Source organism: Rousettus aegyptiacus, unplaced genomic scaffold (assembly GCF_014176215.1).
Source record: "Rousettus aegyptiacus isolate mRouAeg1 unplaced genomic scaffold, mRouAeg1.p scaffold_m13_p_5, whole genome shotgun sequence".
Classification (NCBI taxonomy): Eukaryota; Metazoa; Chordata; class Mammalia; order Chiroptera; family Pteropodidae; genus Rousettus; species Rousettus aegyptiacus.
In genome coordinates, this window is record NW_023416308.1 from 95,711,481 (window position 1) to 95,726,215 (window position 14,735).

At 34.0% G+C, this 14,735-nt stretch overlaps 1 protein-coding gene across 4 annotated transcripts in view; it reads left to right on the plus strand.

Annotated features, from left to right (window-relative positions):
* METTL15 (methyltransferase like 15) overlaps window positions 1–14,735 on the plus strand; it is a 159,646-nt gene that overhangs the window by 104,989 nt on the left and 39,922 nt on the right. The gene's annotated exons all lie outside the window — the stretch shown is intronic.

A 14,735-nucleotide genomic window follows, 5' to 3' on the forward strand; every position in this document is an offset into this window, starting at 1 on the left:
TTATACTTTCTATTTTTATTACATATAAAATATATGTGTATATTTCACCATATATTGTGCTTTTATGGGAACAGAACATATTCTCCCAAAAAGATGGCAAGTGTTTTGAGGGCAAGAATCATGTAATATGCTTCATGTGCAAATTCTAGGGCTCAGCACAATGCTAAACACACAACAATTAGCTTTATACACTTGAATTCTCAGCTACATTTAACCATCTAGAACTTAAAAAGTTCAGGCCTAGAAAAGTTTCGGGACTTTGCCTAAGTCACACAGCTGATTGACCCCTTACCATTATAACCTTCATTCAAATCTTGTGATTCATATTGGGAGATTCATATTCCATTTTGTACACTGTTTACAGTCTCTTGCAGGTTTACTACCTCAATTGTGAATAGACTTGATTCTTCCACTAATTAACCATTGGACTTGGACAAATTACTGTCCCTCTCTGAATTTCTCTTCTGAACTGTACAATGAGAGCTTAATTGGGCTATATGATCGCAAAGATTTTGCAAAACATTTAAGTAGTAAATGTTGACTGTAGAAGGACATGACCATGCATAAGGGTTGTATATGGAGGAAAAGAACCTTTCTTATTCATTTAATAATTTACTTATAAAAAAAGAATTTACTTGTAGTATTGCTTTATATCAATAATAATAGTATAATATATTGATCAACAAATATGCAAGCCTCTGTGATTGATGAAGATCAGGCAATTTTAAAATATGGAAGAAGCAATCAGCAACTTTATGAAGTGGATGCTATGGTGTGATGGGAATGATAAATGCAGATTACCAAAGATGGCTGATGCTATAGGAAACAGAGGCAAAACAAGACAGTATTTTAAGGTCTATAAATGTAAGTTTAGATTTGAGCCTTATTTAATGGATCATAGGCAAGTATGATTCTCATTCCCTTTACCTCTTCCCCTGCCCATTCCCCTTGTGAATTCCTTAAATTTACAAGATCTCAGTTATCCTACCAACATAATAGCTTATGGAGTGTGATGTTGAAGTCTGTACTCCACTAAGGTAGAAGCTCACTGGCACTATCATAGAAAGGCTAGAGAGAAATTGTCTCAACCTCTTTCTTTGATATAAGCATAGAAGAGGTGGTGAGTAAATGAAAACTGTCAATTCTGTAGGCCTTCTCTTTATTACCTTCTATGTGGAGTTTAAACACACATGCATGTTGGCCCCCAAATATAGTATCTGGTGAGCATCTTAATGACTGCAATTAATAAACATTTAAAATGAACGTGCTATGTCAGTCATAATTTAATCAGTGTTCCTTCCTCAGTATTTGTGTTGGTTCTTTGGTTCTCTTCTCTGTCTAGATTTACACTTTTGGTAAACTTATTAAGTATAATGGTTTTAAATATTGTCTTTATACTAATCTCTCTGGAAATCTAGACTTAGATACCTAAATACCTTCTTAACATCTGCACTTGGATATATTAAGAGATCTCAAATTTCATGTGACTAAAGTTGAACACTTGAGCTTTACCTGAAATTTGCTTTACTTATAGCCCTTCCCACTGTGCCACTTGTTCATGCCAAAATCCTTGTAGTCATCCTTGACTTCTCTCTTACTACACCCAGTCCATCAGAAGTCCTACTGCCTTGAACTTCAAAATATGTTATGAATACCTTGACTGCACCACTTCCGCTGCTGCCATCCTAGTGCTACCATGTCTTACCTAGATCACTGCAATAACCTCTTACTCAACCTTCTTGTTTCCTTGATGTATTCTTAATGCAGCAGCCATTAATTATCCTTTTAAAACATAAATCAGATGATGCCACTCCTTTGTGCAAAACTCTCCTTGGTAACTATTTTAAAGAAAATGAAGACCTTAACAATAGCTTACCAAGCCCTACAATGTCCAGCCCCCTCATTACCTCTCTGTCCCTTGATCACTTTGCTTTGGTCACCCTGGCTTCCTTGTTACTCTTCAGAATTACCAGGCTTGCTTCTGAATTAAGGCCATTGCACTACTATTTCTTCTGCTTGAAATGTTCTTTTCTTTTCTTTTTCTTCTTTCAAGTGTTTGCTCAAACATCACCTTCTCAATGAGGTTTACCTGACCACTTTATTAAAATCACAACCCAACACTTCTGATCTCACTCCTCTCCACTTTATGTTGTATTTTTGATATCACTTATCACCAATTTTATTATATAATTTTCTTATTTAAAATGTTTATTATTATCCCTACTAGAATATCAACTCCGTAAGGCAGAATTATTTATTTTGTTTGCTGATTATTCTTGGTGACAGAGAATGGTGTCTAGAATATTGCATGTGAAGGGGACTGTTCTAGAGACTTTACATACATTATTTCATTTAATTATCAATTCTATATGCACAGATGAAGAAGTCAGACTCATAGGGCTTACCTAATTTGGCTGAAGTCAATATCTGATAAATAGTGAAGCTGAGATTTGTTTGTTGAAATCATCTGCTCCTTGCCTCTCTTATATAAAGTAAGCAAAAACAAGAGAATAGAATAAAAATATATACCTGGATGGATTTATGTGTTATTTAATGGTAAAAACACTTTTACATAAATGTGTACAAATAAGAATAAAATACTTTGTATTTTAATATGGAAATAATAATTGAATTATATAGAATTTAAATATTTCCTTGCACATAAATTTGTCTTTTTTGGTAACTAAATATATTTTGCTTTGTTTTGATATTATTTCGGTAAATATTGTTTTCAAAACAAGAATTTTGTTTTCTTCTCTACACAAATATATCTTTTATACAGTCTATGGTAAGGCACAAGTATAGAAAACCATTATTATGATTGTACATTGTTTGATAGATTGTTCAAGCTCTATAAGATAGAATTTATAGTCACTTTAAAATGAAACTGATTGTGTCAATAAGCATTTTTTCATTGTTAAATACAACACATAATTGGAGCATGTCTCTGAGGGGTTTTCAACTTACCGTTTCAAGTCTACTGGTAGAGTAAAGTAGTACAATTACTCTAGTTTGATTGTAAATTCCTGTACTTATTTGAGCAATATTCTTTCTGAAAAATGACTGATATTCCTTTATTAACAACACAGTTTTACATTCTGTAGACTGTTGCTTATTGTCCCAAGACCCTGGTTAGAATCTATCTATCAAGGAAGATATACCAGTGTATGAATCACTTTGTCTTTGAGATATGTAAATATTTCTAATTTGACACTTATGCTAACAGTGGATATTGCATACTACTTCAGGATAAGACAAAGTAAAATATAGCATTTTTTTCATCTGAAATTTAAGGAGCAAGGCATCCTAAACCACCAGACACTATTTTGATATAATCTATCACCTTTGTTAACATTTTGTTGGATATAAAGCATAACGTATCAGGTTGCATAGCGACAATATGGTTCACCAGGCATTCTATTTTTATAACTTTATTTAAAACTGACATGTAACTTGCTGTACCTGAAACCCTCAGTGAGCCAGTTATTGGAGTGTAACAAAGTTTTGACGTCAGAGTAGCTATTTATTCCACTGGAAACCATTAGCAATGCATTACCCTTTGGCACTGCTGTTTTTTTGCAGGAACATGGTTAAAATTTTATGACTGATTTTGACCAATTAGATTTCTTTCTCTCTTAGAACCAAGAAATTATATATAATACACAAATATATATGCATGTGTGTATATATAATATACATATGCTCTATATTCCTAAGATGTGTAATATATATTTACATATAAGTTTTTATGTATACGTATTACTACCATTCTACATAGAAATTCTTTTTACAATTTCTTCTGAAAAGCCATGTATTATGATTTTATTTCTTTAACTTCAAGACCGATTACTATTTTAAGAAAGAGGCTTAGCTGCATATTATTATTGTTATTTATTACTGTGGATACATATATTGATTGGTTGCATAGCTCTACCATGTTTTTTTGGCATTATTGTTGTTGCTCTTTTTAAATAGGACTCTTTAGCATTTCATTTGTTTACTACCAATGACAGAGTCTTTGGAAGTAATGGGAGCAATAGCATTTTTGTACAAATATAATATAATCAGTTACAGGCAGGTTTTCCTCCTTCATAACTTTGACCGTTTTTTCTGAAGGTACTAAGTATGTGCTGTCCATCCGTGCATGGAGTTAAAGTCCCTTGACTCCTGAGCCAGCCAAGCGCCAGCTTACATGCTGAGCTTTGCCAGTGCATTTCAAATTGGATCTGATGGGACCACCATTTGGAATTAAGAAGAGGAAAGTAGTTCAGCTTTTTATTTAGTGACCTAGCTGCTCTTAAAACCCTGTATAAAACATTGCCAGCCTTGTGTTTGGGAAATAACTCACTTGTGTCAGTTAAGGATATGCGTGCTTTTAAACTGAAGAGAAAGTTAGTTCTTTCAAACTCCAGTGTGAGACCTGAAATTCAACAATAATTATTACTATTATTTTTAATGTATTATCTACTTATTAATCTTCACTTATTAATGAATTGATTTGTTTTTCCTTGGAAACTTTAAGTGCTTGTATATAAATATAATAGGAATACTCTATATGGTAACTTTTTCAACATGTTATAATTTTTTTAACTTCTTTTCTCCCTGAAACCCACCAAGACTCTTTTGAAGTATAAAATGTATAGGATGTGTTCCAACTCCAAAGGTACTATATTTCTTACAAAGTGTTACAATATTGCACATTGGTTAAAAGTAGAGGCATACCAGGATAGAGTCTTGGCCTGCCACTACCTCTGACAATGAACAGATTATTTCAGAATTCTGAATCAGTTTCCTGACCTATAAAATAGGTATAATAATAATAACTACATTGAAGATTATTGTGTTGTAAGGATTAAATGAAATGACAAACATTAAGTCATTAACTCAATGTCTGGCACATAGTATAACTCAATAAATGGTAACTATCATTTGTGCTCTTGGACTTGTAACTTGTTGTCTGCTGCGGCAGTATGGCATTATGCTTAATAGTGCAGGCTTTAAACCAGACTGCCTGGGTTAGAATCCCAGCTCTACTACTTATGAGCTACATAACCTTCCTTCGAGAAGTTACTTATCTCTGCTGCCCCAGTTTCTTCATCTATAAAATGAGGGACTATAATAGTGCCTACCTCAGGCATGTTTGAAGATTATATGCTTTAATTCAAGGAGAGTGTTCAGAACAGTGCCCGACACATAGTATGAGTTCAATAAATGTTAGCTATTATTATACAAAAATTGCTGAAGTATTTTAAGTCCAGTATTTTTAGAAGTATTTTAAGTCCAGCACTGGAATTTTATAATGACTAAATAGGCTCAGCCATAGAAATGATTTGCCTGAAGACACAAAGCATTTCTAGAGATTTTGTCATCTAGCCCAGTGATACCTGCAAATAGCCATTCAATAAACACTTACTGTAAAACTCATTTAACTCAAATAACTGACACCAAAATCTGAATGAGTTCATTTTAGTACTTATTGCTAAGTCATGTTACTTCAGGTTTTATTATTGTTGCACATTTTAAAGTTGAGATATGTAATTATTCTAGGAAATTTAGTTCTACTGGTTTGAGATAATTCCGATTAAAGATTACTATTTGGATTGTTCCTGTGCTCAAGCACACAATAAACTTTCCATCAAGTAGATAATTTCAGCTTGATAATGCCTGCTAGTGACCTAATGATTCACATTGGTAACATAGATGCTAGGTCTCTATAATTCCATGTCTTTACTGCCTCTTCTCCCTCAAGGGTGGATGCTAAAACTAGAGCAATGAATAGACTTTTTCTCCTGGCACACCATTCTGCTTTTTAAACAAGTGTATACATAGCTCAAGAATTACTATATTAAGAAATTGTTGAATGAGTTTATCAGAGGTATGTGCAAATAGATGTCCTGAATCAACCTCTCAAAGCTATCTATAGCAATACTTTGACATCTTGGTCTTGGCATTAACTTGACCTGAGTTTAATTCTTAGCTTTAGTACTAGTAGCTGTGCGACCTTGAGCAATTCAACTCATTATCGAATTTTTGTTGAGCACCCATTCTGTTCTCTATTAATATGCAAGATAATTTTATAGAAATTTGTATAAGAAAAATATTCTCTAAGTCCAAGTTTCAGTAATTAGAAACAGAATAATTAATAGGGTTATGATGAAGGTCAAAATGTGATCATCTAAGGTAAAAAACACTGAATCATAAAGTTGTGTACTATAATTTACTGAGAGTAGGGACCACATGTTACCTTTGTTGCCTTAGTATCTAACATATAGTATCTGACATGTAGAAGTATTCAGAAAATATCTATAGCAGACTGATTTTTTAAAGTCTCAAAAGCATCTATCTGTACATAGAATATTAGCAATTTAAAATTTAAAGTATAGATAATTAATTCTTTTGATTTTCCAACTGGATTCCACATATACTCAGATTTATGTGGAATATCCCTATGGGATTTCCTTAAAAAAAAAAAATGGTCTTAAACAAAGGGATTTTTATATTTGCAGTGTTATCAACAGGCCCTACAATGTAATGTAGGATTTGAATTAAGAGAAATTATAAAATTGATTGAATCTATTATAGCCAAAAGCTAGTATTATTTTTGTGCACCTAGAACCACAGTTAAGACTCCAGATTTTAGAATAATTTAATTTATATGTTATATGGAGGAAAATATATTTTGTACCTGAACTTAATAATAATCTTTGAATAATAAACTCTACTTTAATTGACATAATATTCAACTCCTTAAAATCTTTCTAATTATTGAGACACTTTATGTTTACTAATGTCATTAAATGGATTAGAAATAGACTTCAGCACACTGGACCACATCTAAAAATCTTTCATGTAGTATATTTTAAGTTAATAACATAAAAGGTGAGAATCTTGTAGACCAGAAAGTATCAGTATTAGGCAAAAAAAAAAAAAAAAGAAAAAGAAAAAGGAAAAATCAGATCCTATGCACTATCCTTACATTGTACTTCTAGATTTGAACCTAATTACCCTTTGAAAAGTAATAGTACTCAAGATATACATAAACTAAATTCATGCTTGATTTGGGAGATTATCTCCTGCTAATATACATTTGAATATTAGGTTTAAAAAAATTTTTTTTTAATTTATTTCAAGTATTATAGTATATTGGACATATAGTTCATAAAATGATCTCCCCAGTTTCTCCCTCCCTCCTTTCCCCCACCCCTCCACCTAGCTGTCATATTAATGCTAACTGAATATTGTTTTAAAATAAGAAATGATACACCGTAGTCACAGGAGTAAAACTCAACAACCTAAAAGTACAGAGAAGCCTTTTCAGTGAGAGGTCACTGGAAAATGGTATGGCTAAAAGAAATTTCCTCTGACACATACCCAGCTAATTAATTTGCATTTACAGAGGGAATGAATTTCTTACTCTCGCTGAACTTAAAAAAAGCAATGAAAATCCACTAAAATCTCACTCTATCAATTTAAGTTTTAATGACCATTTTTCAAGAGGTCAGAAAGGCCATATTTTCTTATCCTTAGACTAAAACCATTAGCTATTTGCCATAATCTTCTTGTTATCTTACATAATAACTGTACTGAGTTTTGTAGCTAATGAGACCTGCCAACAGGAGAAAGGTTTGCATGCCTTTTCCTTCTCTGAATGCATCATTTTAATATGCTAGTAGTTGTCAGCAGTGTTGCCAGCGAGTATTCAAGGCTACAGGAAAAATATGATATATCTTCTTTTCTTTTTGATTATGTCTAACCATTGCACCTTAAAGAGGGCTGTGTATGTGATCTCCTCAGGAAAACCCCCAAAATATAGTATACTTGTCTTGATGTTGATTCTTTAAGTAGATAGTAAAACACCCAGAATGTGTAAACATTCTCTAGGTGATTGTGATATTCACCCTTAATTAGATGCCTCTAGACAAAATCATCTGTCCGCTTTAGATCTGGATTTAGGCAGTCATCCAAGCACCCTACATCAACAATGACAAGCATTCGAAACTCTTAGTGTTTAAGTCGTGATAGAATTTCTTGAATAACTGATAGAAACACCACGAGATATAGGGAACTGCCACTGAGGGAAATTCAGTTACTTTTCTGAAACCACAGAGTTAATAATTAGCAGAGCCAAGATTTAAACATGTTTTACCATGCTATTTCCCCTTTCCACTCTACCACTGTTGCTTTAAGAAGAAATAAACCATTTCCTCAGTGACTTATATACATTTGTATATATATCTTCCTATATTGTGTGCTCTTTTCCATTTTTATATTCCTGTGTCCAGTACCTGATAGATAATCCTCATTCAGCAAATATGTGTTGAGTGCTGAATCTTTAGACCTACAGGTATGACAAGATGGCAAACATTAAAAATAATTAAAGCACCTTAATAAAAAAAAGAAATCAGACAAACTAGTGGGATTTGTGAATTGTGAAAAAGCCATAATGATGAAGAGTTAGAGATCTGAAATGGTACTAAATAAATAGAAACTTGAGAAATATTACAGTGTTGTGGTTAAGAACATGGACCGTGGAGCCAGACTGGACTGTTTGCATTATAATTCTACCACATACTAGTATGACTTGGTTAAGTGACTTTACTCTCAGAACTTGTTTTTCATTGGCAGAATTTGGGGTTATAATGTCACTACCTCATAGAGTTATCATGAGGATGAAAGGATTTAATAAGCACACAGCACTTAGCACAGGCTATGGCACGAAAGAAGCACTCTCTAAATGTTTGCTCTTACCATTACTCAAATATGAGCTACACATTTCATCCACTGTTTTGGCTCCCTCTGAATCGCTTGCTTGGGAGGCCTAATGAATTGGTAAAAGCAGCCTTGGTCCCTGATTTCTGTCTACAAACCCATAAAACTTAATGACTGGAAAATAGGTAGCACACTGGGATTTACACGGATTAATGCTGATACTGATGTAAGAAGGACTCAGATCCATAGTAACCAGAACTTCCTCCCAAAAAAAGCTATATGGATTTTGTTCTTTCTTATCTTATGGGATGTTATCACCTAGATGTGCTCCAAATGCACACACAAAATGAATGATTATGATGAAGAGATCTCTGAATTCAGCTAAGTTTAGTGAAACAAACTTTAAGTGTCTGGACACTATTCCTGGCAGCTTCTTAAGAAATATTTGTTCTCTTCTGTTTTATGTGCTCTGCTGTGTCGCTCTGGTCCTTATGATCAGAATTATGTATATATCCACCTGCTAGGTCAGTGTACCATCATATTTCATGACAGTGTTTTTGTTAATGAATTGAAGATGGCCATGTGTGTAGCCTAGGTGACTTAACATTAAGTTGCCTTTGATGCTGATCCTGACTTGATGCCTTGGTTTTAGTGACTGGGCCAGTTCTAATAAATTAAATTTCTAACTTATTCTCTCATCCCTGAGTCTCTTCCCATATCCTTATCTCTCAATTTATTCACAACTAGATGATGTATTCTTTTTAGGGAAAGTCTGGCCAAGAGAGCCTTCCTACTTGCCACCACATTTACTTGATGCCGGCATGACTAGTTCCCTATTCACTTCTTTCTTACAGACCCTCTACTATCACATGTTACTCCCTCCCAGATTATCATGTATCAGTCCTTGCCAGACCCCTATACCTCTTCCTCCTGCTAGTCTCTGCCCAGTTTTATACTTCTGGTATCAGAACCTGGCCCCTTAGTCTACAACTGAATTCTAGCATCAATGACAAACCATCACTGCATGTTTAAGAGGAAGCTGTGTTATAACATAAAGGTCTTAATTAGCAGAAGAACATCTAGAAGATTAGAAGGGGAAAAATTTTTGTTTTCTCCTACCTGCTTTTAATTTTATTCCTATATACAAGAGTGTGGTATGTTATTTGCAAAAATGCCCACTGCACTTCCTCTCTTCCCTATATGTGACCCTTCTAAATGTAGGCTTAACCGCTTTTTCCATCATGAGGCGAAGTCTGTTTTTACAGTCCTAGAGTATGAACTGAGATATGGACTTGTTTTGGCTAATGGGATATTAAAAAATGGGGTGTATTCAGAAACCTAAAAAGTGATCATGTAATGGGGCTTTCCTATTTTGCTACTTTTGGAACCAAACTATTCTGCAGAAACATGAGCTAGCCAACTAAAGTATGGTTCAGTCACTTTTTTTTTTTTTTTTTACCCCAGCCAACTTTCCGACATGTAAGTGAGACCATTTGGGACCAAGCAAGCCTATGAAAAGAATCACCGGATTAGCTCGATACAAATTACCAACCCATAGAATATGACCTAATAAATGATTATTGTTTTAAGCTACCAAGTTTGGGGGTGGTTTGTCACATGGCAAAAGTTAAGTGATTCAGAGAGAATCAATACCATCATTATTAGTCATTTTTTTGTGTTTCATAAGTTGTGTATGTCAGCTGTGTATTATGGTAAGATTCATTACTATACTTGAAATTAGAAGTACATAATTTCTTAAAGCAATTATTTAATATTTTTGGTTAAGATGGAGGAATGTTAAATCATAGAATAAAAATAATAGTGATGATTTCTTCCCTATCTTAGAAAGAGATAATTAGTCTCCAAATTCAAAGTTTTTCTTGAAAATTTGTGTTCAAACTTAACTTTTTAAAAATTGCTTTATTCAACAGCCTAGTTGTTTTTGTTTTGGTTTGTTTTGTTTTTAATTGGATTTGTCACAAATAAGACTTCTTTCCATGAAACTGAAAGTTATTTATCCCTGGGGAGCAAAAAGTGCATTTTTATTTCAAGCATTTTATAAATCATGGGAGTTTTGAGTTCCTGAAACTAAGATGGATAAATACTCTCATTAACTACAGAATGTTCAACCCTGTGAGTCGGGTCCACTTTTATAATTATATATATCCTTAACCCCTATCATTAGACTGTACGTAGTTTGAAGAACGATGAAGTTCCATGTTCAATCCTAAATCAGATATACAGTAAATATAACTATTCTTACATCACTAGCCTAAGTGTATACTGGAGCACCTTTGTCCTGTATAATAAAACAGATTCATAACTTGTATTCCAAGTGTGGACAACTTGCCAGATTCAAGGTTAACAATACTTGTCATAACTAAAGAACCTCAAAAAAAAAAAAAAAAATGGCTTCCAGCAGCAAAGGTATTCTTGGCAATCTACTGCTGAGCGCCTTGAGTTTTTGCGGGGTTGGCTTGCAAAACCATTCTCATGTAGCACATACTCTGAGTCACAAGCAACATTTTACTTACAACCTGGAAGCCTCGGATGATGACAAATGATGATGACAATAATTTGAATAAATTGTACATTCATAGTTATGGCTTAATGTCCTGTTTTGGCTCTATTTTTGTGACCATCATCATCTTCCATGGCCAAGTCATACTTTTCCTTTGTTTTATAACACTTGTAAAATATATTTGCAAAAATATTGAACATTAAGATTTGAAAGAAGGAAAGGAGGAAGAGAGAAAGGAGGATGAGGGAGGGAAGGAAGGAAGAGAGGCAGAAACAAAAATGGGCATGGAATCTGCCTGTCCAAGAAAATTAGCCTCAACGTAATTGCATATATGAAATAAATGCCCCAGGGTTTGAAGTTAAGGCTAAGTTTTCAATAGGTTGGTTGGTAAACTTTGTAGATGGTTTCTGTACTCTGAGTACAGTCTAATAATTATAGAAACATAACTGATGTAGCATCAGAAAACTCTGCTTTAAACACATGGTTTCCTTTGTGGTGTTGCCTCATGTGATATTCTCATACTTGTATATTATGCTGAGTTTTGTACTAAAAGGATTACATTTTTTTTTCAGTCATAGTGAAGCATAAAACTGTGTATTGTGTGTTAAAACAGTTATGTTTGAGGGTATATAAGAATGCGAACATATAAGATATTATTTTTATTTTAAAAGTATATCAGCATCAAGCAAGATAATAGCTGTAATGGCTAAGGAATTAAGACCAAGCAATAATGATTTGCGTAAGACTTTTGATTTAGTGTAAAGATTTCTATGGTTAAAGATAAAAGAGGTGTAGAAAATGTGTAGAGTGGAAATTGTACATAAATCTAAAATAATTAGCAAAACAAGTACGGTAATGGAAGAAACAGGCTTAGCAGTAGTATATGTGTCAAAGAATCAAGGATATTAGTATAAGTCAATGGTGTGAAATAAATTCTAAAACTATTTTGATCTTCAGCTGAATTAATAGAGACAAGAATCTATTCTGTGCTGATCGTTTTGGAATTCAGACCTAGGAACATCAGCAAATTGGAACACATTCAGGAAAGAGCAACTAGCATGGTAAAAGATTTTTATATGGAGAATAGCAGAAGACATAAGTTTTGTTTGGAGAAAAATTTGAGGAGTGTGATAGCTAAAAGAGTTATGATGTTTTTCATTGTAAGTAAAAGAAAAACCAACTCAAACTCAAACTGGTTTTGATAACAGGTAATTTATGGGCTCATATCAAAAGTCCAGAGACAAGTTGGATTTTAGGTGAGACTTAGTCTAGTGGCCTATTTAATCTTTGAGCTTTTCCATCTGCAATTTTAGTTAAAAACTGGTTGCCATCCACACTCTTCTTTGGTCAAGATATCTGCTGGCAATAATCAGGTCTGTGTGTGTATGTATATGTGTATGTATATAAAGAGATTATACCTATCATCTATCTATCATCTCTATCTATCTATCTATCTATCTATCTATCTATCTATCTATCTATCATCTATCACTATCTATCATCTATCATCATCATCATTATCTATCTATCTCTCTATCTATCATCTATCTATCTTTCATTCATCTATCCATCCATCTATTATCTCTCTATCATCAATCATCTAAAGAGATTTCTTTCAAAAAATTGGCTCACACGACTAAGGGGACCAGCAAGTCTGAAATCAGTGAGGCAGGCCAGCAGGCTGGAAACTCTGACATGGGCTAATATTGCAGTCTCGAGGCAAATTTTTTTCTTCTTTTGAGAAACCTCAGTTTTTGCTCTTAAGGCCTTTCAGCTAACTGGATGAGGCATACCCACATTACTGAAGATAATACATTTTTCTTAAAGTGAGCTGATTGTAATATTAACCACATCTACAAAATACTTTCACAGCAACACCTAGATTAGTATTTCATTAAATATTTGGGTACTATAGCCTATCCAAGTTGACACAAACTATCAAAGATCAACCTCTCCCAAAATACATGGTTGAAATTTTGAGGTGGCCAACAAATATTCCTTACGATAACTGACTGTAGTTATGTGAAAGGCTGCCATGGGTTTTAGGTTTTCAATTGGTTTACATAGACTGATACCAGAGACAAAGGTTATAGAAACAGTTAGGAAACAGCTATCGACTAAAAAAAGAACTAGCATTAAAAAAAAATAGTGAGTTCTTATTACTGCATATGCAAACATGAGGTAGGTTACTGTGGAATAAAGCCTAAAATTAAAGGCCAATATTATGTGTTCTTGACATCTGGGGAATACTGAGAGAGCCCCAAATGGCCTAGGCACAAGTTCTTCCCACTATGTTTCCACGAATAGGGTTCCTTAGCTAAATGACCCTCCTTATCAAAGAGATCAGGCACAGAAACTGCTTATCCCTGAGTACCCTGCCAGGCACGGAATTATCAAACAAATCAATCACATCCTCACATGGGATCCAAGGGGCACTCCATTCTCTTGATACTAAAAACCTGCTTTCTATAGCCTTTGGTTGTCTCCTCTGTTCCTGAGTGCTATCCACATTTAGCCATGCATGGCATGTGGTATGTTCCTTCCCTGGGCTTTAAATATATCAGAATTAATTAACACCTGTCAATCTCATCTGTCCAGTGTCAGGTGCCATGCGTTTGGCCATTTCTATTATCATAGAATGGGAATCCTTCCCTCACCAACAAGGAGCATGATTAAATAAGACAACAATGAAGTTTCTGCATAGACTCTTCCTTTCACAAACAATTTCTCTGTAATATGCAATGCTGTTAGGCAGTATTTTACCCACAGTAGAACCTCTTTCAGAATTGGAGTCAATCCTGTCAAACCCTGCTGCCTCTGTATCAACTAAGTTTATGTGATAATCTAAATCCTCTGTTGTCAGTCTTCACAGCATCTTTATCCGGAATAGATTCCATCTCAAGAAACCACTTTCTTTGTTCATCCATAAGGAACAACTTCTCATCCATTTAAGTTTGATGATAAGATTATAGCATGACTACAGAGGAGATTTTAGGCTCCATTTCCAATTCTAGTTCTCTTGCTATTTCCATAACATCTGAAGTTACTTTCTCCACTGAAGTCTTGAACCCCTCAAAGTCATCCATGAGGGTTGGAATCAACTTCTTCCAAATTCCTGTTAATGTTGATATTTTGACCTCCTCTCGTGAATCACAAATTTTTTTAATGGCATCTAGAATAGTGAATTCTTTCCAAAGTTTTTTAATTTACTTTATCCAGGTCCATCAGAGGAATCTTTGCCTATGGCAGGTATATATTTTACAAAATGTATTTCTTAATAAGATTTGGAAGTCAGAATTACTCTTTGATCCATGTTCGGCAGAATAGATGTGTTAACAGGCAGGAAAGCAACATTCATCTCCTTGTACATCTCCATCAGAGCTCTTGGGTGACCAGGTGTAGTATCAATGAGCAGCAATATTTTGAAAGGAATCCTTTTTTATTAGCAGTAGTTCTCAACGGTGGAGTTAACTTATTCAGTAAATCATGTAAATAGATGAGCTGT